The sequence below is a fragment of the Sminthopsis crassicaudata genome, chromosome 5 (genome assembly GCF_048593235.1).
Source record: "Sminthopsis crassicaudata isolate SCR6 chromosome 5, ASM4859323v1, whole genome shotgun sequence".
Classification (NCBI taxonomy): Eukaryota; Metazoa; Chordata; class Mammalia; order Dasyuromorphia; family Dasyuridae; genus Sminthopsis; species Sminthopsis crassicaudata.
In genome coordinates this window covers 181744911-181772602 of record NC_133621.1, presented here as the reverse complement: position 1 = coordinate 181772602, position 27692 = coordinate 181744911, and the positions used below count along the sequence as shown (strand labels likewise).

At 31.6% G+C, this 27692-nt stretch overlaps 1 pseudogene; it reads right to left on the bottom strand.

Moving 5' to 3' along the window:
* Window positions 1-22150: 22150 nt before the first annotated feature.
* LOC141542707 (ras-related C3 botulinum toxin substrate 1 pseudogene) lies at window positions 22151-24687 on the bottom strand (annotated as a pseudogene).
* Between the last annotated feature and the right edge of the window lie 3005 nt (window positions 24688-27692).

Here is a 27692-nt window from a genome sequence, read left to right as displayed (position 1 = left end):
GTTAGTGGAGGTCCAAGTGATACACTGTCAAATCAGTAAAAAGACATACATCAGCATTAATGTATTTAAAACATAAAACAAAACTTCAGATGGCATCAATTGTAATTCCATGTTATCACATTGATTTTATTATATTTGGCACTTTAAAACCAATTTAGAATTTTCAGATATGGAACAAAGGCATTTATTTAGGTAAATAATAATAATGTAATACTTAGCATATGTAATTATGATGTTAAACATTTTGCAATATATTATTTTGATCTTCACAACAACATTAGGAAGTAGTTATTATTATTTTTTCTTTACAGATCACAAAATTGGGGCAGAGAAAAAAATAACTTTCTTAAGATAACTAATAAATTTCTGCAACTGGAACACAGGAGGGTAGGTGCAGCAAGGACAGAAATTAGTTGTCCCTGCACTGGCTGCAGAATAGGATTCCAAGGAACTGGGTGGCTGGTGCTAGGACCTTCCTATTGTGGTTGTTTCTGGCAGCATAGCAAAGCATAGATTGGCCATGGGTTCTGACTCCCAATACCTGCAACTTTGGAGTTAAGCTCTTCTGGGGCTGGATCCACTTGCAGCTGCTAAAGCAAGGTGAGCAAAATGTACTGCACTTGGTTAATGTACCCATAATTGCCTAGAGGTGCAGGCTGCAGGATGACCAAGCCAATAGGAGGTCCCACTGTAGTGCCCCCTTCTCCTCCATCTACCAGGTATATGTCCTCTGAGTGATTGAAGGGGAAGAATATAATTCAATTTTCCCTGAATTTTTCCAGCATTTCCTTTCAATTTCCATAACTGGGAATCTGATATAAGAGAAGAAGGATTAACAGGGAGAGAGAGGGTGTCTGAACTGGGAAAGTTATGAGGGCTCTGATTTAAACAATTGTTCAAGGAAGAGTTAACGAGAGGTTGCAATAAAGTTAGAACCATTTACCTATTTTTCTTTCTTTCTTTAACCTAGAATTATTTCCAGATTGGTTGCCTCATAGTGAGACTATACATCTTAATCTTCAAGGAGAAAATTATCTAAATTCCATTTTACTTTTTAAAAACTTTATAAAATTTAATGCTTTTTTCTCAAAATAAACTCTACAGAGTTGCATCTCCAAACCTCCTAAAATATTTTAAAAGTGAGTGAGTCCCTGGAACTACCCCAAAGCCTTAGGAGTTCTCTCCTGCAATCTTAAAATGATTAATCTTCAAATTCCTTTGATTATCTGATTTTATTTCTGTAATTCCAAAATAATCAAAGCTGAAATGACAAGGAGAAAAGATGTCTTGCAGCTTTTGTTTTTGTTTTTTTGTTTTGTTTTGTTTTCTGTTTCTCTTTTCTTATAATCTACTCTCCTGTGGAAAGTCTATATTGGGAGTTAGTCCTACTTACTGAGACAATTCAAGTATGAAGATTCATTAACCTTTCCCACTTGTTCTAAACTTCTGGCTACAACTCATAGACGTTTTTCTGGCTGACTGAATTATACATCTTTCAAGGTAATAGAATCTAGCTCACAACAAAAACATGACACAGACCTTTTACATTTTAAAAAGACACAAACACACACAAAACAACAAGACAGATATAAGTACACACACAAGGAATTCTAACAAAGTACAAAATCGCAATTCTAATTTTAACTGTTTTGGTTGAGGCACATAACTTGCTAAGGCATGTGCAGTTGCAATTTTGAAGACCACAAAGAAATCATTTAATAGGTGTCCAGTTAAAAAAGGATATCCTTACTGAAATGATCCAGAACAAATAGATCAAAAGAGGGGCCCTGGAGTTTTCCTCACAAAGAATTCCAAGCCTAACAAAGGGAGGAGCTTGGAGTATTGGAAGAGAACCAATGGTAGATAATTCACCAGACCAAAGATTTATGTGTGTCAGACTCCAAAGAAATAAATCTCTGGTGACTTGTCCAATCTAGTACTCCAATTCTATGTTCAATACCACTGCTGGCATCAACTAATGACAATTAGGCCAGAACCAGCTTCTAATTTGTAGGTGGCCAGAGTTGAACAGAACAGGCCAGAAATAGAAGTCAACAATCAAACAGAAGTTTAATTTCAAAGTGAGAAAAGTGAATTGCAAGCCAGGATACATGTGCCAGAGCCGTACTCTTAGTGGGAGGGTTCTCAATACTTCTACCTATGTTGACACAGTGATGTGTAGTGCTGAAAATTGGGGATAACAGCAACAATGTTTGATTCACAGCAGGCCCTCATGAGCAGAAACAATTCTAGGATTTTATTGTAACAGACATTTATCCTGAAGATGATTACAAAGGATTGTTCTTATGCCAAACTCAGGGCTCAACTTGCTTGCTGGGCATTAGCTGTGGAAGACAGGGTGTCTCCTAATAAATTACAAAGTTAATAGAAGACAATTTTTTATAGAAATTTTTCTTTCTTCAAAAGGAGATTTCAGTTTGCCTCGAGGAGTGATATACTTTTTGGGAAGTTTTTAAAATGCAAGATTCTTTGCTTTCTCCAAGGGGGCTGCTGGTTTTTGACCAGGCCTTGGTTCTTAAACTAGAATATTTATTTCATGGAAGTGGTGATGGTGGGAACCTTCTGACTTTAGGCTAAAATGATACCAAAACTCTGAAAAACTGCTTTTTCAATAAGACTCTTGATATTAAATTGAGAACATTATTTCCTATTAAAGGATAAGGAAACTTAAAATCAGAAATTTTCAGGAATTTTAGAGAATAAAATCCTACTTGTGGAGCTACTATTAATTTAATGGATCCTCTTCCTTGGAGAAGGACAGACCATTATTTTAATAATAATAATAATAATAATAATAATAATAATAATAATAATAATAATAATTACAAAAGTGATCATTTGGTACTTGCTAGTGGGTCATCCCATTTCAGAAAAAAAAGTTTCTTCTTAATTGACCTTTAGAGAACCCACTTTGGAAAACCAATATTTTTGAGGATTACATTAGGCTACAATAAGCTAGGGGATTTATTTTTCAGCATATGGAGGCCTATTTGATTAGACTAGAAAACTGGAATGAACTCCAGAATACATTGCTTTCATATCTTAGGTAGTGATTAACAAAGTGTGTATGAGTGATAGATGCTTTTTGTGAATTGATTCAGCATACCACTTAGCACTTTTACACAATCTATCATAAAAAAGGATTAAAGGCCTCTTTCCTTTTCTGCAATCTATCCACCACTATGAAACATTTTGAGAGCTATTCTCAGAGGATTGGATTCCTTTATTTGGTGAGATTGTGAAACACTTGTTTCACTGACTAAAGACTATTTCAGAACCATTACACCTTGACAATCTATATCTTTCTCTTCTTGCAGAGATGAAAAGTGTGCTGTTATCTATACCTGCATGGAGATTCCCAGATTATATTAAGTCTTTTTATGAATTAAAAGGGTTAGCTTCTGGTGGTCAGACTTAAATGTATGTACCTACTAGGTGCCTGATAGCTAATTATTCTGCCCAGTTTGATTCTGTGGCTACTGTAATAGTGTCATGTCTATGGATCATAGCAGCCAATGCCCTCTTGGTGGAGAAAATTTTTGATTTAGTTATGGGTTCCCTTTGATAGTTTCAATGTCCTCATAAAGTGAAGCCTTATTGCTCCCTCATCAAACTCAGACTTTTCCAAATTAGAAGCTTGTCAAATATGAAGTGACTTTACTTGGTAGAGAAAACATTACCCTTAAGCACTGTGTAATCTTCAATCCTGCTATACTGCTCCCTGATTTTACCAGTCTCTGGTGAGCAATTACTTGTCTTTGCTTCTGTATTAGACATAAATGAAAAGCCAAATAATGATCTTTCTGATAACCCTTTAGAAAACTTTGACTTTATTTTTTTGTGCTGATGGGTCTTCTTTTATGAGAGAAAGTACCAACGATATTGGTATTGTAATAGTTTCTGAGAATTTTACTGTCCCCTCTCTAACCTCAATGCCCAAGCAGCTGGGCTTGTAACTCTTACAAAAGTATGATATCAGGGCAAAAGAAAAATGCTAAAATCTATACAAACTTATTCTACAAATTTGGTGTCTACCATACTTTGGGGAAATTCTGGTTACAGAGGGGACTTTTGAAATCTGCTGGTAAGGTAATTACAAACACAGAATTCATGAAAGATCTCTTGTCTATCCTAAAACTTCTTGCTACAGAAGCTATTGTTCTGTCCATACAAGAGAAACAGATATTTTCCCAAAAGAGAACAATTGTGCTGATGTATTTCTAAGCTTGCTATCTTGAATGGTGCTATATATTTTCTTAAACCTTTCTCCTATTTCTTTTTCCTACAATGACCAAGGTTGAGAAAAGAAATAATAATCCAGGGCAAAACATATTGCTTGAGTCTAGATGGTCTGCAGAGGACAAACCAGTTATTCCATGAAGTTTCTATCCCCCAAGTATGTCTATATTCATAAACGGGGAAGGGCACTTTCACACTCAAAGAATTATGGATTCTATTAGGAGGTTTTGGATTGCCCCAGGTTTCACCAACATAATGACCTATATATGTGTTTCTTACATTCCTTGTCAAGCTTGTAACCAATATGCCTTGTGTTCCAAAGCCTATAGCATGTACCCTCTAGCTTAAATATCTTTTGATATTTGCAGATTAAGTTCATCCATATGTCCACAGATAGCCATTATAAGGTCTGTGTTGATATCATTGACCAAGTTACATGTAGCCATGTAGTCTCTTGTGCCACTGTATATTTTGTTGCTAAAAAACTTTTGAGGGAGATTATCTCTGCTTCATTTCACTATATTGACTTGACTTTATTTCAAATCTACTCTTATATGACCTCAAAATCACCACCCCCAAAACAAAGGCCAAATTGAACATGTGAAAAATAGTATTAGCATTATGATTAGCAAGTTATATACTGAGATTCATCTAAAATGGCCTGATGTTCTTCCCCTAAAATCTTTCTATTAGTGTAGCATATCAAAAAGAAAATTGCACATATCTCCTCTCACAATGTTTTTTTTAGATAGTCACTATTCCAACAAAACCCTTCCCCTTTAGATACATTATTACTAGGAAAAGATGCATCTGTTGCTTTCTATATACAGGAACTAAAAAGCTTATGTCCAAAAGTTTGAGTGGACTCACATGACCCAATCTCCTTGGGAAGATGTTGCTGACCACTACAATTGCTATCAGGATATTTGGATTCAGTCTTTTCACAAAACCAAAATTTTCAAATATGTAACGCACCTATTTTCTGACTGATTATTCAGCACTTATTATAGCTTATGAGGATTCAAAGAAACTTAAATCTGCCTTCTTGTTTGAATGAGGACAAGTACAGGACTTACTTAAATAGTATTATAACTTGCTATTGTAACTTTAATGAGTATGTATTGATGTTGTTCTGTGTCATTCTAACCAATGAATGAATACCCTGAGAGAACTAAATCTTATGAATGTTGGCATCTTTATTATAATGAATCCTAGAGGAAGAAGTGGCACCTAAATGGAAAGATGAATCACAGGTACTCCCTGGGGAAAAATAAAGAAATGATTTATTAGACTGGGTTTTATAACATACCCTGAAGCAATAAGAAACATAATTTCATGGGAATACATGATTATATATTATATAACATATCCCAAAAGTCTTAGTACAATTTTAAGGAGTTTAAAACTGTACTAAGGCTTTTGGGACACCCTGGGATAAGCTAATGTCACATATTGTTTGATGTAGCGAGCTGTCGTCTCCAGAAGCTGCCAGATCGCTCTCTGGGAAGAGATCTGCTGTGTCTTCTACTCAAATCTCTCCGACAGATTCTTCTTCCTGTAACGAACCGTTGTCTCCAGGCAGTTGCTGTTAACTCTTGTCCAAAGAAGTGACTTCCCTTCCTGCAGAGAGCCCCGTCAGGCCTGATGTAATGCAGAGAGTCTTCCTTCTTGAATCCTGGCTCTGAATCTCCTCCAGCTCTTATCCTTCTCCAGGCCGATCTGCTCTCTGCGCCCAGTGCTGTCTCTTTTTATCCTCCCAGAGAATGGGCGTGGGATAATGCAAGGGCTTCTGGGAAGAACCACCCCAGCCAATGAGCTTGCCCCCTCTATCAAGTCAACCTGAGTTCTCACCTTGTAACTGTCCAGACAACCTGAGTTCTCACTTAGTAATCCTAACAGTTTGACATTAATTGTAAAATTATTTTAATGCTTAAAATTACACCAAGAGTTTGAGGTAATATTTTATATAGTACTATATCAATATTTTTAATAATTTAATTTTTTATAAATTTTGATAATACCTTTTAAATTTCAAAATACATGTAAAGGTAGTTTACAGCATTCACCCTTGCAAAACCTTGTGTCCAAATTTTCTCCTATCTTTCCCTCCTAATCTTCTCCACTAGATAGAAAGTAATTCAATATAGGTTTAAAAAATGCAATTATTTTTTAAATTAATTAATTTTTGTTACACATTGCTTTATGAAACATGTTGGAAGAGAAAAATCAGAGCAAAAGTGAAAAAACCATGAGAGAAGAAAAAACAGAAAAAAAGAAGTGGACATGGCATGTACTGATTTATATTAAGGTTCCTTAGTGTTTTTGTTTTTTTTTTCTGGTTGCAGATGACATTTCTTGTTTAAAGTCTTCTTTAATTCCAATTAATTCCAAATACAATTCCAAGTCCAAAGATTCCTTTGGATCACTGAAACACTGAGAAGAACCAAGTCTTTCATTGTTGGCCATCACACATTCTTGCTGTTATTGTGTAAAATGCATTCTTGGTTCTGCTTGTTTCACTCAGTATCAGTTCATATAAATCTTTACAGATTTTCATAAAATCATCTTGTTCATTTTTATAGAGCAATAATATTCCATTATCATCTTATTCACTCATTTCTCAAATGATGGACATCTACTCATTTTCCAATTCTTTGTTACCACAAAAAGGAGCTACTACAAATATTTTTGCGTATGTTAAGTCCTTTTTCCTCCTTTATGATTTGTATGTCAGAATTCCTAAATAACAAAATGGTAATTATATAACACAATCCTAATTTTCCCTTTTCTAAAAAATGTTTAAGTAAGAGTCTTCTGGGTGCTCTTATGGATCTGACAGCTTCCATGTAATGATCTGCCAAATGTTCAAATATTTGAATTGCTAGTCCCAATTTATGCTGGACTATTACAGTACCCAAATTGTTTGATAATGTATAAGGTCCATGAGTAGAATAATCACATACAAAATCATTCTTTATTCTACTTTTGCCCAGGAAAGGGAAAATATAATTCTTCATTTCCAGGTTGATATTATCATCTTTATAGTTATGGAGAATAATTTCCCAATTCCAAAGACAAAAGAGAGTGCAAATCACCAAAACTATCAGAATCTTGAATTACATATAAATCACCAGTTGTTTCAGAGACAATGGTATTCTATTCACTACGGGTAGCCATAGCTTTCTGTTCATTTCAATTTAGCTCCTGCCTTGATTAGGACATTCAACTTCATAATTTAGAAAAAGTAAGAATTTGTAGAGACTAACTACAAATGAATTTCCTAGCAAGATACTGAAAATAAATCCCATTAGGTCTTGATTATTTAAAATGTAACAACTCATCTTATTTAGAGTTAACAATGAATATCTAAAGAATTTTTTCTATCTATAGCTTTTATTATGCTGTGAATCTAGTTTGTACAGAAAGTTTTTTATCTCCAGTTAGAGAAGATTTAGCTACGCTGAACTATACTGAATCTTATGTATTGTAAGAGGCAATTTGGTACTTACTTCATAAGCATAAGAGTGAACAAGTAGACAAACCATACACATGTTATCCTACAATATTAATGGTTTAAAAAGGCACTTGGAATTTGTATAATTGATAGTTGCTGTGCTTTTCCTCCCCTCCCCTGTTGTGAAAGGGAAAGAGAGAAAGAAGTCAACCTACAGCTGTCAACTCTCACTTATTGAACTAGAACCTGTATACACTGTGATATGATTAATCATTTTGTGGTCCAAAAGGTCATTCATGTTTAGTTTTGATTTATGTGTCCTCTTGAATTATCTCTTAAATTCTAGTAACATGTCAGTTTGTATATTGTAATGAGTTTAGTATTTAAGATTTGGGAAACATCAAATAATGAATTCTTGTAACACTTCCTTGGATTATCCTATTTCCTTTTCAAGATTAGAAAATATAGTTTCTGTCTAAATTCACTTAGTAACTTAATAAAACATTTTTGTAGTATAAAACATATTTTACACTAGTAAAATTTACATTTTAAAACAATTAATCCCCTATATGTATGTATATGGATGTTTTAATACTTTGAGTATTCATTTCTGCTGGGGTGCAGAAATTATGATATAACATACATTAAGAAATCTTTAGAAATGTCTTATAAAGTCAATTTGAAATCCAGCATTCACAGCAAATATAATCACAAAATATACTTTATTAAGGAATTTGTTAATTGGTATACACATTTATAAGAAGCGGTTTATTCTTTAAGATTTTTCCCTCTTCTTGGCTTATACTTAGTTGATTTGCTCCAAAGTTATAATAAATGCATCATCAAACAGCTGTTTGGACATAGTAGTTCAGAAATGGATTTGTTATAATTGAATCTTTAACATAAATGTAAACATTTTCAGCTTTCAATGAAGTTTGAAGAAGCATATTAAGCCTCAGGGAATTTCTAATTTCATGTAAGGAGAAAAGGATTGATTTCCCTCTTTCTATAATTGGCATTGTCACATAAAACACTATGTAATGGAGGCAATGAGATGCTAAAGTATAATACTCAGTGTCTCCCTTTCAAAATGTGAACACCTTTTTATGAGGAATTAAAACAAGCCTAAATATTAGAAGAGTAGAGAAATGACCATTCCTCTGAGAATCTTAAAGGAAAACGGAATTGCTAATTTTGCATGTATTCCAACTAAGATATTAATGGATTTAGTTGAACCTTCCTTCAGAAATAGAGAAAGAACTCAGACTTTGAGATACATTTAATGTTGGTAGAGGAAATGGATTTTTTCTCTTCCTTTACCTCTGACAGTTTTAAGTATAAGTATAAGCGGGCAGTATTAAGCAAAGGAATAGACTATCTATTATTGGGGGAGTCATTTCCAGAAAGTTCAAAACACAGTTGAAAGATCAGATTAACATTACAAACAGACATAGAGATATAATCCTAATTCTTACTCATTTGAAGTCGGAAGCAATTTCAATAAGTAAGATCTTTTGGCACCAAAGAAGAGATTTGATTTGCTTTTTAAGAAAGGGCTAGCCTAGGAAATTATTAGGAGGGGAGCAGAATTGAGAGTCCAGCTAAACTACTTTATAAGCAGAGATTCTTTGTGAAAAGGGAAGACTGCAATTGTTTCATAACAGAAAAGGTTTTACAGGCATTCAGTAGCAGAATAATATATATCCATATCCATATTTATAATCTAGGAATTTGGCTCAGTACAATTTTACTCTAAATTTGTGTCCACTTTTCCTAAGAATTTGTATGTATTTGTGATAGAGACACTTCCATTTTATGGTAATAAATGATTTCTTTCATTGTTCTTATTATGCTATCTCCTTTCCAAGAAGCTAATTGTGTTTAATGTTAATTGTTCATAGGTAGCACATTGGTAGGGACTTATAAACTATATTGCTACATAATACATTAGTACATAAAATCTATCCCCTGAGAATTGAACCCACAAATGTGAAAGTAGGTTGGATTAGATCTTCTTTATATCAATTACTTAATATAATCTTTTTCATCTTTGTTTAAGTAATCAAGTACAGGTATATACCTCCTTGAGTTTATTACCTCTATATAACTACTTTGTGAACTATATATTCACTATACTGATACTATAAATAAGCTAAATTACAAGAGTAAATGAATAATTTCAGGTCACTAGGAAATACAAATAGTATGAATATATGTTTCATTACTATATATCATCTTCTAGATTTTTAGAAAAATGAGAAATCATTCAAAAAACATTTACTAAGATATTGGGTAAGGCATGAAAGAGTTCCTTTCCTTAGGAAACTTACATTCCTGTTACAACATATGTACAAATAAGTAATACAAAACTGTCAGAAAAACAGAAAAAACCTTAACAACTGGAAAAATAATTAGTTATTTCATGATGGATATAGTACTTGAGGTGAACCTGGAAGAATGATGAAGATTTAGATTTAGAACAATAAAGATGATGAAGTGCATTACAATCATGGCGAATGACTTGATTGAAGAATAGCTAGTAATCCAATTAGTGCTTGAAATGTATGAAAAAGAGTAATGTGATATAATATGCAGTTATTTGGTAGAGTGGATAGAGTTTGTTAGAGTGGATAGAGTTTGCTGGATTTGGAAGCAGGAAGACTTGTGTTCATATAACCCCTTAGTTATTTCCTTAACTTTGTGACTGGAAAAGTTATTCCACCTCTATTAGCTTCAGTTTGCTTAGCTTCAAAATAAAGAAAATTGTTACAACTACCTCAAAGTGTTGTGATTATGAAATGAAATAACATATAATATGCTTTGCAAAACATAAAATACTATATATTCTCACTATTATCATTGAATGAAGCTCAAAAGATAGATGGGAACCATATAGTAGAAGGTCTTAATTTCTAGGTAAAGAGATTTACATCTTACCTTAAAAGCATTGTGAAATCTTTGATAACTTTTGAGTAGGTGAGTTAAATGGCCACAACTGTGCAGTAAGAAGATTATTTTCAAAACTTATACATCTCTCTGGTTTTGACCATTGTTCAGGGTAACACCAGAGAAGTATCAAAAACAGTGCTTATATATGATTATATCCAGGATATGTCCAAAATTTGGGTAATAACTTTAAATAGTAGATACTTAATATACAGTATGAATATTGGATATAAAATATTAGTTTATTCATCCTACAGAAAGAAGATATAAAAGACTCATAGGCATATATTGACAAACAGAAAGAACAATAAAAATATATTTTCTATTATAGATAAGATGAATGATGGATAGAATATTGGACATGAAATCTAGAGTCTTAATTTTGAATAGTATCTAAGAAATACATAGTTGCTCTATGACCCTGGGTAAATGATTTAATTTCCCCCCCCTATTTCCTCATCAGTTAAAGGAGGGAAAAGAGTGTGATAAATAATAAAAATGTTAATGTAAAAAACGTAATATAAATATCAGCTACTGTTATCATATATCATCATAAAATGAATGAATCATGATATGATTAATTTCATGATATCATAAAATGATATGAATTCATGATTCATAAAAAATAAATAAAATGATGGAAAGTAATGGCATTTTGAGGAGCTAAATGTATATTTCAGATTATTGATATTATAAATTAAGTGGAAGTGGAGCCATGATGGCAGAGTAAAGGCAGGGTTTAATTGAGCATTCCACAAAAGCCCTCCAAAGATCTTTAAATAATAACTATAAACAAATTATAGAGTGGCAGAACCCAGAAAAAAAAAAGATGGAATTAAACAAATTTAAGCCAAAGGCAAAGTAGAAATCCAGCAGGAAAGTTCTACTGCACTAGGGTGAGAGTGAAGCACACTCTAGTACAGGTCAAGCCAGAGTAGATCAGGCCCCAGCAAATCATAAGTAGGTCTCAGGAAGACTGAATAGTGAATGCAATGGCAATTTCCAGACTTCTCCATTCATAGATGACAAAGGCAACTCAGATGGTCAGCATGTAAGGTGCGTCAGGTGAGAGGAGACCCCAATCCAGCAAACATGATGCCAGCACAACCCGAGCCCAAGAAAATTAAGAGCACATCTTGGAAATCCCTGAATTGACAGTGGCTGATTCCAGACAATAAGGAGATAAAATAACTGGTCAGAATAGATTAAAGAGGCAGGACTTTTACTTGGCTATTCTCAGAAACAGGTGCTAGACCTGGGTGGCTGTCCCAGGATGAGGAGAATTAGCACACCCGAGTTTGAAACCACAGTGGAGTAGGGATCTTTCTCTCAGTTGCAGGGAGAAAAGAGTGGTTGTGGTTACTCACAGACCAGAACACAAGCCAGGAGAACAGTAACCATACTTCTCCTTGGATCACACCATATAGGAAGAACTGAAAGAACAGGTTCCTAGAAGGATCTATGAAAACAAATGCACAAAGCCTCTGAAACTTGGACCTTGTACCTTGCCCCAGAGCTTTATTTTAATCTAGAGTTAAAGGACTGGGAAAATGATCAAAAAATAAAAAAAAATTATTCTGACCATAAAAAGATACTGTGGTGATAAGATAAAAACATACACTCAGAAGAAGGTAATATAGTCAAAGCTCCTATATCCAAGGCCTACAAGAAAAATGAGAATTAGTCTCAACTTATGAAAGAGCTCAAAAGGGATTCTGAAAATCAAGCAAGAGAGTTAGAGGGGAAAAATTGAATGATGCAAAAGGAAATACAAACACAATGAGGAGAAAAATGGCTTAAAAACAAAAATGGCCTAAAATGAACCTCAAAACTTTTAAGTAATTATGAAGAATATTTATTTTTGTTTTCACTACAGCAAAATTGGAGCTCTCTCTCTTTTCAGAAGGAAACAAAGCAGACATGAATTATTATATCTGCCCTGTAAATTAATCTGTTGTTTCATCCATCATGATTTTTGCTTATTTAAGTGACTTTTGCTTTTGCCTTTTATACTTTCTGGTGCATAATGGGGGAGCCATCTGAATCTTTCATGATGGACAAGAATGGCTTGGCCTAATGGGCTATTTTTATATATCCTTATAAATTTTAACTTTTCAATTCCAGACTACTCTAAAATAAATTTACACTCTCCATACACTATATGATTCAGTCCTGGTAAAAATGATTGCCCTTGATGCTTTCTTGTATCAGAAATATCTGGCAGAAAGTAAGGGTAAGCCCACTTGTTGCTAAATTTGACTGCATCATTAATCAGAAAATAACTTCACATTCTTCATGGCTTTTCCACAAAACTGGATGGAGGTATTAACTTTCTGCAAATTCCTTTCTATATATAGAGGGCAAAATTTTAATGTGACTGATATTTAATGAAATACAGATGGATTTCTATTGCTTGCTTAGACTAAAATGTAATGTCTCTTTGCCTGGTTAAGCCCTATACTCTCTTGAACAAAATGTTAAATTCTATTTCTTAAGTGAGCCTGATTTATAGCCTCCCATTTGATAGGATTCAACAACAGAAAACCATTATAATAGTTGCTATGATGTTCTTTTCCTTTATTAATTCATTGACATTTATATTTAAAACCGTGATATTTCCCTAACACCTGTCTTCTTAGGCCATTTTCTGTTTAAGACAAGAATATTCTTTTCTGTTAGAGACTAAATGATGTCCATGAACTTTGTCAAGTATTCAACACATTGACAATGAAAATGAACATCAAGAGCATTGCTAATTTTTATTCCATAGACTTTTAAGTATTTATTTTCAGCACCTCTTGGATGTGGTTGTATCCCCTATCTAGTACATTATTGTGAATTGTTGGCCATTATTTAATTTTGTTAAAATTTTTTTGATGTGTTATAGAAAAAAATACTATTTTTTAAATGCTGGAGAGAAAACATTATGGTGGCTAAAATATAGTCAGATGATAAATGTAAATATAAATTCTTCTTAGTATTTTATCTGTTCCATTCATTTTCCATTTGCTGGCAAAAATATTTAAGGTCACTTTTTTTGTTTGAGTACTAATTTCTATTATGATTTTTAAAACAGTGTTTCCATTCTCTTAACATTGTCTAATTTTTATTTTGTTCCAGGACCATGATGTATCAAGCAAATAAATTCAAACAGCCATTTGGGAAAAAAATGTTTTTAAAAAAAGCAAAAATGGCAAATTGGAAAAGAAAGTGCATAAGCTCACTGAGGAAAATACTTCCTTAAAATCTATAATTAAGCAAACAAAAACTAATAAGTTTATGAGAAATCAATAAACAATAAAACAAAAATAAAAGAAGGAAAAAATAGAAAACAATTGGAAATAACTTACTGGAGAAACAACTGATCTGGAAAATAGATCCAGAAGACACAACTAAAAATTTATTGGTCTTACCTGAAAACTATGATCAAGAGGCTACACATCATCTTTCAACAAATTATCAAGGAAAACTGTCCTGATATTCTACAGCTATAGTGCAAAAAATAAATGAAAAGAATCTACTGATTACTTCCTGAAAGATCCCAAAATGAAAACTTCCCTTTCATTGAGGCTTCTGGAATTCTTTATTCCCCTAAAAACAATATTTCTCTTCATGTTAAATCTTTTCTTGTCTCATTCCTTTCATCGTTCAGTCACTGCTCAAAACTGGCAGACTCCCCCATGACCCTATGACCTTTTCATGTGTCTGTGCACTTTTCATTTTTTTTCTCCTTGGTTCACTGGCTTTCAGGGGAGTTGGAATATTTTGTGTTCCTTTTGACACTTCCATGTTCTTTCTCTACTTCCACCACTCAATAACCACCCCACCCTTCCTTTGAAAATCATTTCCAATTAAAATCTTAATCACTGTTGTTTATGGATCTCCAGGGCAACTCCTTCTTGCTTTAATGAGTTTGGTACATAACATAATTGTTTTTCCTTCCTCAGTTTCTACCTTCATACTGGGGAAACTTCAATACACATACTGACTCTCTGTTAAACATCCTAACTACTTAGTTCTTCAGTTAACTCACTTCCTATGACCTATTCTTCCACCCCACTTCAGACACACACAAAAATAGTTATCCTATCACCCATAAAAATAACACATCTAACTTCAAGAATTCCCCAAATACCCTTATGACTATTATCTATCAATTTTCTCATTATCTGTATTCCCTAATTATCCTTCCTTTTCTTCCACATCATGACCTCTAATTTATTGACTCCTCAAACATGCCATCCCCCTTGCCACTAAGCATTCTTAATTCTTCCCTCCATCTTGATTGATTCTTTGTTGTACCAATTAAAATAAATATCATCCTCTTCTCTCAGGTTCCCACCTCCCTTATAATTTTATCAATTGAACAGTCACACTTTACCTTTAGATAGATCCCAACATCAGCCACCTTTGTTTTTACAGACAAAAACTGAATCAAATTAGAGAAAAATAAAAATCTTTCTGACTGAGTTTATTACAAATATATTACAAAACCTTAATGGTGTCCTCATTGCTGCTAGGTAAGCTTAAGCAAGTAGGAGGATGGGGTGTGGCTCTTTACAATGAATAAGGAAGGCATGGTTGAATGGAAGAGGAAGGATTAGAAGAGAGTCTGATGGAATGAAACCACTCTCCAGAGCAAGATTGGTTGGAAGGACTTCAAGAAAGGTCAGTCTCACTGGGTGTAAAAGGTGGTTCAGCCCAGTTCAGACAGTGTCTTGGAAAGCCAGTGAAAATAACTGAAATCATCAGTCCTGGCTCAGTACCAGAGCAGACCAGTTGGGAATCCTCTAGTCTCAGTTCAGAAGGTAAATTCTGGGTGAATATTTCAGGGAAAGAGTATGTAGAAATACCCCCTGCTGTGAGCAAATCACCACAAGGGGCTTCTGTACTCAAGGCCAAGGCTCATGCTGCACAGAAAGTGAGGGACAACTACCCCTTTACCTCAGGAGTGGAGTTTGACTATAAAAGGCACAAGAGAGGAAATTTTTAAAAAAGGAAAGAAAATGAGCAAGAAACAGAAAAGAACTTTATCCATAGAAAACCCAAAACACCAACCAAGATGAGAAAAAAATGTCAACAGAAGAAATCTCAAAGACTGATATGAATCAGTGTCAAGCTCAAAGAGGCTTATTGGAAGTGCTCATAAAAGATTTTAAAAATAAAATAATAGAGATAGAAGAAAAATTGGGGAAAGAAATAAAAGTTATGCAAGAAAGAGTCAACAGCTTGGAAAAGGAAGGAAAAAAATTGATTGAGGAAAACAATTATTTTTTAAAAATTGGCCAATTAGCCAAATGCAAAAAAAAAATCCTATGAAGAAATCAATTCCTTAAAAAACACAACAAATCCACTTAACAAAACAAGATCTTGAAAAGTAGAATTAATCAACTGGAAAAAGAGACACAAAAGCTAACTGAAGAAAATTATACATTGAAAACTAGAATAGGGTAAATGGAAGCTAATGATTCTTTGAAACATCGAAAATCAATCAAATAAACTAAAAAGAATGAAACAATAGAAGAAAATGTAAAAATCCCTCAAAACAACCAACCTGTTAAATAGATCAAGGAGAGACAATTTAAAAATTATTGGTCTACCTGAAAGTCATAACCAAAAAAATGAGGTTGGAAAGCATTTTTCAAGAGATCATCAAGGAAAACTGCCCTGATATACTAGAACCAGAGAGGAAAATAGTCTTTGAAACAATCTATCAATCACCTCCAGAAAGAGATCCCACAAGGAATAAATCACAGAATATGGTGGCAAAACTCCAGAACTATAAAGGAAAAAATATTTCAAGTAGTCAGACAAAAACAATTCAACAAGTATCAATAATTTAATATAAATAGAGAAATTTTTGACCTTCTTTCAACTTGTCTTTCTAAGCACATTTTTTTTTCCATATAGGAATTAAGTGATTGTCAAAAAATTAAAGAAATCATCTAGAAAAGTATTTAAGTTCAACAAAATTTGTTAAAAAGAAACAGAATGAGTGATTCAAAGGACATAGTAGAAATTAGTTTTAGGATTAGGAGGAGCAAGATTGAGATGAATGGATAGGGAAAGAGAACTTGTAAATGTGGGGTAACGAGGAAGTCATTTTTTGCTTAGGCAGACAGAGATTTTCTTTCACTTTGATTAGGAAAGGAAATATTCCAATTTTGCTAGCCATAGAACAGATATATTGTATTTTTTGACTGGTTTGCCCACCCTCATTACTCATCTGAATGTAAGAGATTCATTGATTTTCAAGAAAGAATTAGAGATGAAGATATCATGACAAAAAGGCTGGAATCTTAACTCTGTAGTCATATATACTGAATCAAAACGCATAAAAACCGAATAGTAAAGCATCTATTTCAACCTGTACATACAAGTAAACCACACTATACCATATATGATAGGGCATCATCCACCTTTTATTGAATCTTAAAAAATGAGGCTTTGTTGGAGCTTTCCATCCTGCTGGTAAAGAGCCTGATGTCTATAGCTCAGGTCCTGGGGAAAATCTTAAAAAAAAAAAAAAAAAAACAGTTAAGATTTCTAAGATTGTATTCCTTACTCCGGTCTAGTTCAGTGCTGGAAACATAGCCTTTCTAACTTTTTCCCAAACTTCCACCACACAGATGCACTTATGAGCAGCAATAAATTGAACTGGATTGAGGCAGAATGACAGAAGAATCAACAACTGTAGATTTGAGACAGGACAAGAGGCTAAAAAACACTCATGGACTATCAAAATAGGATTCTGTATTTTTGATAATTGGTTATTTTCCTGAACCTTGTGGTTTGTTTGCTTCTGCTTCTGAATTTGTCTTTTTTTCTCTTATCTGTTATTCCAGGGACTTTAGGACTTTGTTCTTCTGGCTATTAGAAAATGAAGGAAAACACAATTACTAACCACAAGTTGGCCTAAACTAAGAGTTATAACAATCAAAATGTAGAAAAGGCATCATAGAGAATACAGTTCAACATATGTTAGTATTTCTTTTAAACTTATTTTTCCCTAAACACAGATATTTTACAATTGCATATTGATACTATTAAAAAATATTATGATAGTTAATTTGTCAAATTCTCCTATTGCTGATAGAATAATTGTCATCTGTTTAATTATCATTTGTTCTTTAATTATGTATAATCTGGCATATGATTTACAAAAATATTCAAATGCATTCACTTTGATAACCTTTACTGTGCTCAATAATTCGTCACCAAATTTAAAAAAAATTCCATACATAATAATGTTATGATTTCAATGGGCTGAAAATATAAACTGAATTGCAGATTGTATATATTCTGCATATATATATATATATACATAAACACACACACACACATATATATATATATATATATATATATATATATATATATATATATATTTGACTTTTTGTATAAAGATAGCATATTAAAGCATATAAGAAGTAAACTAAGGTTTGGATTTATATCTGTGTTGCACTTTCTGGATGCTTGAACATATTTAAAATTAATTTATTGAAACGCCCCAGAGCACCAACTGCATGTCATAGGTAACCAAATTAGAAATCTACAGGTTTTAAGATCACAGTCCCTTCAAGAAATATTTAACTGTATATTTACTTAATATTTAACAGCATGTGAAATTTATTTATTAATTTTCCTGCAGGTTTCCTCTAATCCCACATCTTCAAAGATTCACACACATAGATAGACATAAAATCTGGAGGGGGTGAATTGCTCCAGTACAATTTACCTTTAACTATATCTGTTTTAAGGAAAAGCAAAATGTTTGTTTTCTGCCCTTGAAAAATATTTACATTGCTTTTATGAAAGAAACAACAACTATGTTTCATTGAGCTTAAAATAAAGAGAAAATTATGTAAATATACTGAATTATTATATGTGCTGATCATTAAGGATTTTTTTCTTTGAAAGACAATTAGTTATTTTCAATACTTTATGAATTTATGTTCTACATATATGAATACATATAACATATAATGTGATAGATTTATTGTACATATTTTTATGCACATAGAAAACCACTTAAATATAGCAATTGTGAAGGACAAAAGTACAGGATCAAAAATATTAAGAGCTAAATAAACTTTCTCATAGAATTTCAAATTATTTCCCAAATTAAAAAGTCCAGTTTATAAATGTACAACTACCTTGGTAATACTGGCTCAGTCAACATTGAATATTTCAAAATTTTGTAATCTTTATCAATTTGATGAATATGGGGAGATATTGCTGAGTTATTTTAATTTCCATTTTACTTTCTAGTGATTTGGAACCTTTTTCATTTGCTTGATAGTTTACTTTCTTTTTAAAGTACCTATGAAATGGGGAATGAATGTTGGGTTTATATATTTGCATAATTTATACATGTTGAATGTTAAGAGTTTTTTAGAAATATTAAATATAAGTTTTTAATCTAGCCCATCTTATTTTATCTTAACAAAATTTATGTATTTAAAAATGATAACTTAATAAAACTTTATTTGGCAGAAGCAATGATTCAAAGCTGGAAAAGACCTTTTACAGATCTAAGCACCTCATTTTGCAGATGTTGAAACTGAGGATGAGCATGACTTTCTAATGTCAAATAGTCAAAATTCCTTAAGATCAGCTAATATTTGTGGAGGGATTTTAACCCAGATTTTCCTCATTCCAAATCTACTACTCTATGCATTATTTCATGCTGTCTATGATATTGTTCTCTATCTTTGTTTTACATACCTGTATAAACACTGTTTATTTTTAATGATGTGATTTTTTTACAATTTAGAACAATTATCTGTTTGCTACTTATTATAATGTACAATGTGAAATAATAGTCTAATCAAATAACTTCCCAGTTTTTCTAGCAGTTTATGTCAAATAAAGAGTCCCTCGTGAATTAGCTTTCATTTGGATTTTAGTAAATTTCTCTTGGTGTGTTTGTTTACTTTTTGGTATTGCTTATTTTGTTTATTCTACTAGTGTGCCTATATATCAAAGAATTTTGTTTATGATTGAATTTTAATATAATTTTTATCTCTAGTAATAATAAGTCCATTTCATTCCCATTTTTTCATTACTTCTTTCAACATTCTTGATCTTTATTTTCCTTCACATTAATTTTATTGCTTTTTTAGCTTTTTAATACTATATTAGTTAGGCATAGAAATCAATCTACATGTTTTTGTTTATGTTTTAAAATTTATTTTGATATGACTCATAAAATTATATTGATTTTTTCAATTATACAGTTATTTCCTTATTTCTGTTAAACCTGGTTTATAATTATAATAATATAAATAAAGTTTCTTTGGTAGTAAAATACAAGATATAGTTTGTATTTTATTGTTTTTCCCCCTAATGGAAATTTTTTCATTATTATTCTTGCTATTTTTATTAATATAAATGACAAATTATTTTAAAGCATTAATTTTTTACTCTCCTGATAAAACTAAATATGTCAACTTGTTTCTTTGCTTATTGACTAGGATTTGTATAAGGAAGCTATCATATCATATAAAAATAGGGATAATTTGGCCCTTTGTGTTTTAACTTAGTTTTTTTTTTTTTAATCTATTGCTTTACAAACACAGTGTCTTTTACTATCTCAAATAAGAAGTGAATAAAATATCTTTCTTTCATATCTAAACTTAAAGGTTTAAACTTAATAAAAATGCTGGTAGGAATTATGACTGTACTTTTGACCATATTTAAAAGATTATTTTATTGAAAATATCTTCATATTACTAATTTAAAACACATCTTTATTACTTTTATTAGTTATCTTCAGGCAAGCATACGTCTCTATTTTTATCTCTTCCTTGGTAATATCATATTCATTGAAAATAAGCTATGTTTGTTGTATCTTTCAGAGAATCTTGTGTGGTTTGGAAATGTGCAAGATAGGCACCTTGTTGCAGGAAATCCTTTAAGGCAGTGTTCTCTTCCTTGAAATGCCTTTTTTTTGTTGGAAAAAATATATAGCCATGTATTTTCTTTGTACCTTTAAAAAGTGATTAAGGATTGGTTGCCATGCATGCATAACATACTGCTAATTGTATTAGCAAAAGATCAATATAAAAATATTCCACATTTTTCCACTTTTGCACTTCAAAATATTGTTCTAGTGGTAGAAAGGGTGTAATTCAAGATTGCATATTTTTGTTATTGTTTAGGATACACAGAACATTGTTAGCCTTTGCAGTAAACTGATGGAACCTCACAAGTATAAAGCAAAGCAGTAGAAAATATATGTACACGTAAATGAGATCAAGAAAAAGGACAAGGTTAGTATTGTTACAGTGTGGTAGCATGGCAACACAGTGATGGTAAAAAAGAAAGATAAATATTTTAATAAACTATATTTTTAAAAGTTTTTAAAGCTGCATTATGTGTTTTTGTACCTACTTGCTAGAACAATAAAGAAACCATGTAATAGTTTGAAAAAGGTAATATGAAAAGAAAGTTTTTTTCTAGATTACAAAAAGGCAAAGTTCTAATACATAATCAAAAAGGTTCTAAGCTATAAATGCAATAATATTCCTTAATAAGAAAAGTTTTAATGAAAAATAGCATTTTCCAAGTTCACAACTGTATGAATGGCCAGAGTTATAGTAAATGAATGCCTTACTTAAAGGGAGGGAAAAAGAAGAAAAAGGAAAAACTTAGAAATAAAACCCTAACCTAGAATATCAATCTTTCTTATCTAATACATTTGACAGATGTTAACTGTTCTGCTTTTTAAACATTCTACCTGTGACAAAATTTACTCAGTCTTCTACTTAGTATACAATATTGCGTAAATTAATCCTAGATTCCAGAATATGTCAAAATACTGCCTTTATTTCTTGGTAAAACCAAATATTTCAAATAATCTAACCAAAATATTTATGTTAAAGAGAATTCTCCATTAATAAAAACACACATGGAACCTCTGTTTGAAATCACAGTAAAAACTTGATTCTTGAAAGCATCTTTACTATGAAAGCAAAAGCATGATTCAAAGACCATAGTTGTGTTATCCATATTCCATTTTGATATGCAATATATTATATAGTGAACTTGGGTTGATAAATTTTTGATGTATTAAACATTTTTACTAAGTACACTATACTATTTGATATATATGAAAAAGGATTTAGAAAGTATTTTCAAATTTCCTACTTCTTAAAGAGAAAGCGCTTTAAAACACAATTAATCCTTAGTGTTCATATTACACCAATGCTACTTAGTGGATATTTTTGCAACATTTAATATGAACAATAAAAGGATTTTCAAAAAACAAGTTTTAAGCAGATTTGTATTTTTTAGGATTTAGTTGTAATAGAATGTGAAAAAAATCAATTCTCAAATACTTTAAATAAAGCCATGAAATTATTGATTAGTTCAGAATGTTTTATTGGGGAAAAACTAATTTGTTACAAAATTTTGATATTGAATGAATGCTCCACTTAAAGCAAAACTTACAAAGATTCAAAGGGAAATAGGACAGGGCTACAGCATTTACAACAGCAAATATTTTCTCTTCCTCTTTTTGACAGGAGATGGGCAAAAACTTGTTTTAATAGCTTTATCAAACAGACTTGAGACTTTCTTATGGGAGTGCTGAACATTTTAGATTCTTTACAGAACCAATCCTCTTTGCCATAGCTAAACTCTGTATGTAAGTAATTGGAGTCAGCTTCCTCTCCTTTAGATTTTTGAGTCATGTCTTTATCACCTCTAATGTCAAGTTTGGTGCCCACTAGAATTATGGGAATATTAGGACAATGGTGTTACACTTCAGGATATCATTTTCATGGTCATTTTCATATGATGCAGCACTTACAAGAGAAAAGCAAGTTAAAATGCATATGTTTGTAATTAGGACAAGAGACAAAATCGATCATAGCCTTCCTGGCTTGCTGTATCCAATAAATTCAAATTGATCGATTTTTTCATATACCATAACATTGGCAGCATAATTGTTAAAACAGTAGTGATATATTCTCTAAGAAAGAGATTTGTCATATAATTGATCAATAGGAAAGTTTTACCTAAAACTCCACTGTTGTGGCTTCTCCCTTCACCTTCCCAATCTGAGCAGGACCAGCTCTTCTCCACTGTCCTCTCACTTTCTTGTGCTCTTCCTTTGTGTACTTTTCAGTCATTTGTATGATGGTAAAGATGTAGAACATTTCTGTTAGCCTGGTTATTACTTGATTATGTCTTCATGAAATATGTCTTTCATTCATATTTTCTTTAAAAGATTCCATAGATGGGATTGCCTCATGAATTGGTAGTTATAAGGGTAGACAGATGGTTATAGATTGAGATTTTAATCCATATCTCTTGAGTCTTAATTCAGTGCTTTTTACATTATGCTTTTTCAGATGAGAGAGAGAGCCAGAGAGACACAGAAAGACAGAGTGACAAAGACAGAAAAAGGGAAGAGAGAGGCAAAAAAAGATGGAGAATAAGACAGAATAAGAGAATAAGAGAGCAGAGAGAAATACAGAGAAAGAAAGAGAGCAGAGGGAGACAGAGACACAGAGAGACAGAGACAGAAAGAGGGAGAGATTCAGAAAGAGACACACATGAAGAGAGACAAAGAGACACAGAGATAGGAAGAAATAGATACAAAGATAGAATTATAGAGTTTGCACTAAAAAATGTAGTGATTAAAAAAAAAGATTGTTAAAAGTAAAAAGTCAAGATTAAAGGAAAATCTGAGACCTTTCTAAGCCAAGGCATCTCTCCTTGAAGACAGACTGCTCAGTGACTATCTGAAAATCATAAGTTAAAATGCAAAATTAATAAATAAATAAAAACCCACTTAAAATTTAAAAAGATCTGGTTAATACAATTCAGGGAATCATAGAAGAAAATTTCTTCAGAATTTGAAAAATAGCACATCAAAGTATATAAAGATGCACATATCTTGAGAGATAAATTCCAAAGTTAACTTGCCCAGAAACATGATGATCAGTATTAGAACTAAAACATTAAACAAAATATCTTTGAGTAATTCATTTATATACTAAGAATAAATAAATTAAATCACAAATCTTCCTTGCTCACAAAAAGTGTGGTGAAGTATATGGAAAGCTTTTCTAAACAAGTCTTGTTTCTGACACTGCACAGCTGTGAGATCATGTTCAAATCCAAGTCCTCAAGGCTGCAGGCATCTTTCTCTTAAAGACTTTAGATTATGATTTGTTGAAACAAATTTGTTTAGAAGAAATTTCCATGCTGGGAGTTCCTCAAACTGATTAAATCACAAATCATTACAAAAACAGATAAATAAATATTAAATAAACTTGCAAAGAATTAAGTTAATCACTCTTCAACCCATAATAACATATAATACAAAGTTGAACATAGGAATCATAAAAATATTCAATAAGAAAAGAAATTTCATTAAAAGTAATGAATTTGTTTTATTTTTTTCTTGAGTAAACAAAATACAAAGTAAGCTTAAGAAAAATAAACATATTCATATAGCAAGAAAAGACTAAGCCGTCAAATTAATTTTCATATAGCTCCTTTGCTAGACAAGATTATTTTTCCCTGCAACATTTGCAACTTGTCCCAGAGTAATTAGATTAAAAAAACAAAAAAAAATTGCAGGATGTATTTTACATAGATCAATCAAAGAAAACAGCAAGATCAAAATAAGAATAATGTAATATTTCTGCAACTAGAATTCATATTCATTCATTGACAGATGAACTGTCTTCAAATGAAAATCTTCAAAACAAATTATAGGGATAAAAACGACTGAAGGATCAAGTAGGTTTGCACACCCTTCATAACATTAATTAGAAAGGGGAGATCCTAGGCAATTTCTACTATTAGGTCACAAATGCAAGACACACCAATCTATGAAACATTGAATAAAATGATCCATTTTTGAGGACCATTCTATAGCTTATTCTAAAGTCTTATGTTCTCCTGTTCTAAGTTTTCCATTCTTTTGTTTTATTATTACCTGTAATGGTGCTTCTTGCTCTTGGGCAGGTAGGTAAAGTTGATAAGTAAAGTAAAGTCATCCCTCCCATGCTACCAACTTTATTTATGTGGGCTACTACTTCCTTTGGGTACCACTTTCTCTGTCCTTCAACTATTCCTCCAACTCCCATGGAATAAGTTACCCTTTAAACAAGGCTTCCTATAATGATAGATAACTTGATTCAGTGCCAGTCAGCTAGCTTCCTGAAGTGTTGATAATCAGAGGGAGAAGACCAAGTAAAAATATTTTAAATTCTCTCTGTGTTGAATATGAATCATCATTTAGGAATTTCTGTTTTGTAGCAATAGCTTGGATTTTATAAAAAGCACTTTCAAATATGTTAATTGTTCCTTTTATGAGGCACTCAAGCATAAGAACATATATTTTAACATATAATCTTGATTATTATCAATCAAACAAGTTCCAGCTTCTATACCTTTCCATCATCATCATCATCATTAATCATTATAACAGCTTTAATATAAGACTTTATGTTTTCCTCACAAAGCTTTATTCACATTTTTTTCTTTTCCCCCTTTCTCTTCCTCTAGCTTGACATAGATATATCTGTATGTCAATATATGGATATATCTATGTATTCATCTATCTGCCTATCTTTCTATCTATCTATTGTGTGTACATGTAATTTGATACCAAAATCATAGATTATATTGCTATTATCTCTTTATGAGTTAAATAACTTTGTCAAGGGCACATAGCTAATGAGAATCTTATGCAGGCTGCAAATTTATATCTTCTCAACTTATAAAAATGAGAAAAACCAGCAAAACCTATCATTACATTAAAAAAAATCCAAAATATATGTATTATGGAACATCTATGAACTTCAATCTCCATAAAACTGGGGATTTGGAACATTCTCTCCAAACTCTTCTTTAATGTCCTCTTTCTTTATAAGAAATAATAACCCTTTTTGATGGGTGTGTAGTTGTTCTTTCCATGGATTTTGTTGCAATAATTATGTATGGAAGCAACTAGTTCCTGAAGTAGATAGAGTACTGATCTTGGTTTCAAGAACATGAGTTCAAGTCTAACCTCAAAAATATCTTATTATTTTATCAAATTGCATAAAGTATGCCTTTTTTATTTGATTGGTTTTGTATTAAATGTGTAAAATGACCTTAATATAGTTATCATTTTTGTTATATGGGTCATGGACTAACTATGAGTACTGAATATTCCTTTCCAGATATTTAAGTTGTTTTTGATCTCATTAAGGAACATTTTAAAACTTAATTTTTACAAATTTTTGTTAGATGAGCAATTTGATGTCCAGATAGTTAATGTATTTTTGTAATTATTTTGGATGGATTTCCTTTTCCATTATTGACTCTTGAGTTTTTATCATTATTACATTAAAGGACAATTAATTTTTGAGATTTATTTTATAGTATGGAAATCTCTTGAAGTTATTAATCTTTTCAATGAGTATTTTTGATGATGCTCTAGAAATTTCCAACTATGCCATTATATTCGAAAGTAGGAAGAGCTTTTTTTCTCCTTTTTATCTATTATTTATCTTTATCTATTTTCTCCCTGTTATCTATTTATCTATCTATTATTTTTCTATTTATCTATTTTATCTATTATCTTGATAAATATCCTATTTACCTATCATTATTATTTCTCTCTCTCTCTCTCTCTCTCTCTCTCTGTCTCTCTCTCTTTATCTCTCTCTGTCTCTCTCTCTGTCTCTGTCTCTCAAGGTCTCTCTGTCTCTGTCTCTCTTCTCTCTGTCTCTGTCTCTCTCTGTCTTTCTCTCTCTCTCTCCATATATATATATATATATATATATATATATATATATATATCTCCAAAGCATATGAGATCTTTAAAATATTTTAAAGGAAAAACTATAAAATCACATTTTGTTGGTTCATTTTAAAACATAAATAAATGTAATTTTGAATTTTTTTTGTGATTCTATTGTAATGATCATATACTTTAGGATATTTGGGTTTTTAGTATGATTAATTAATCTAATTCTTGTTATAATATTGACCATCCTTGCCTGCCTAACTTTCTTGAATAAATCATTGTATTCTGTTTTACAATACTGTATTTCAATTTTATTTATACATTTTTGAATCAATAGTCAAAAGTAATATTGATTTATTAATCAGTGGATAGAATGTTGGCACTCGAGTCAGAAAGAGCCAAATTCAGAACTTCCCTCAGTCACTTACTAGCTGTGTGATCCTGGAAAAGTCACTTAGCCCTGTTTGTCTCCATTTTTCATCTATAAAATTTACTGGAAAAAATAAACAGAAAATCACTGCAGTATCTTTGCCAAGAAAATTCTAAATGGAGTCATAAAAAGTTGGACATGAATGAAATGATTAAACAATAATAAAATGTAATGTTATAAAATGATTCTGGTATAGTCCTTTCTTTCTCAATTTTTGAGAATAATTTATGTAAAATAAATAATAATTTGTTCTTTAAAAATCTCATGAATTTTGGGACTTTATATGATCCAGGAATTTTTCTGTTTGGTGCTTCCTTTACCGCAAGTTTTATCTTCTTTTTTGAGAGTTATTTAAAATCTACTTAATTCATTACTTATTTATTTAAATTAATCAAAATCTATATTTCATCTTTGTCTACTTGAATATTTTATATTTTTGAAGTTATTCCTCTAATTTTTGTGTACTAAATGTTGTTTACATGTAACTAAAATGGTTTTCATTTTTAAAAATTCTTTTGATTTTGTTGTGCTTATATTTGTGCTTTGCTTATTTGTGTTTTATTGATCTAATTTTAGTCTAATTGGTCTAATTAAAATAGCCTCCTTTTTATAAGCAGGATGACTAAAATTTTATTAGTGTTTATCTTCTGAACAATAAATCTTGAAGAGGAGGTGAAAGAAAGATGGAAGATTAGTCTATTCAGCTGAATTTATTCAATATTCCTCTTCTAATAATTCTAAAATAAGACTTTGAACCAAATTTTGGACCAGCAGACTAATGAAAGGTGAAGGTAAGATACTTTTCTACATAGTAAATCTTAGGAAGCTGACAGGAGAAATTTGTG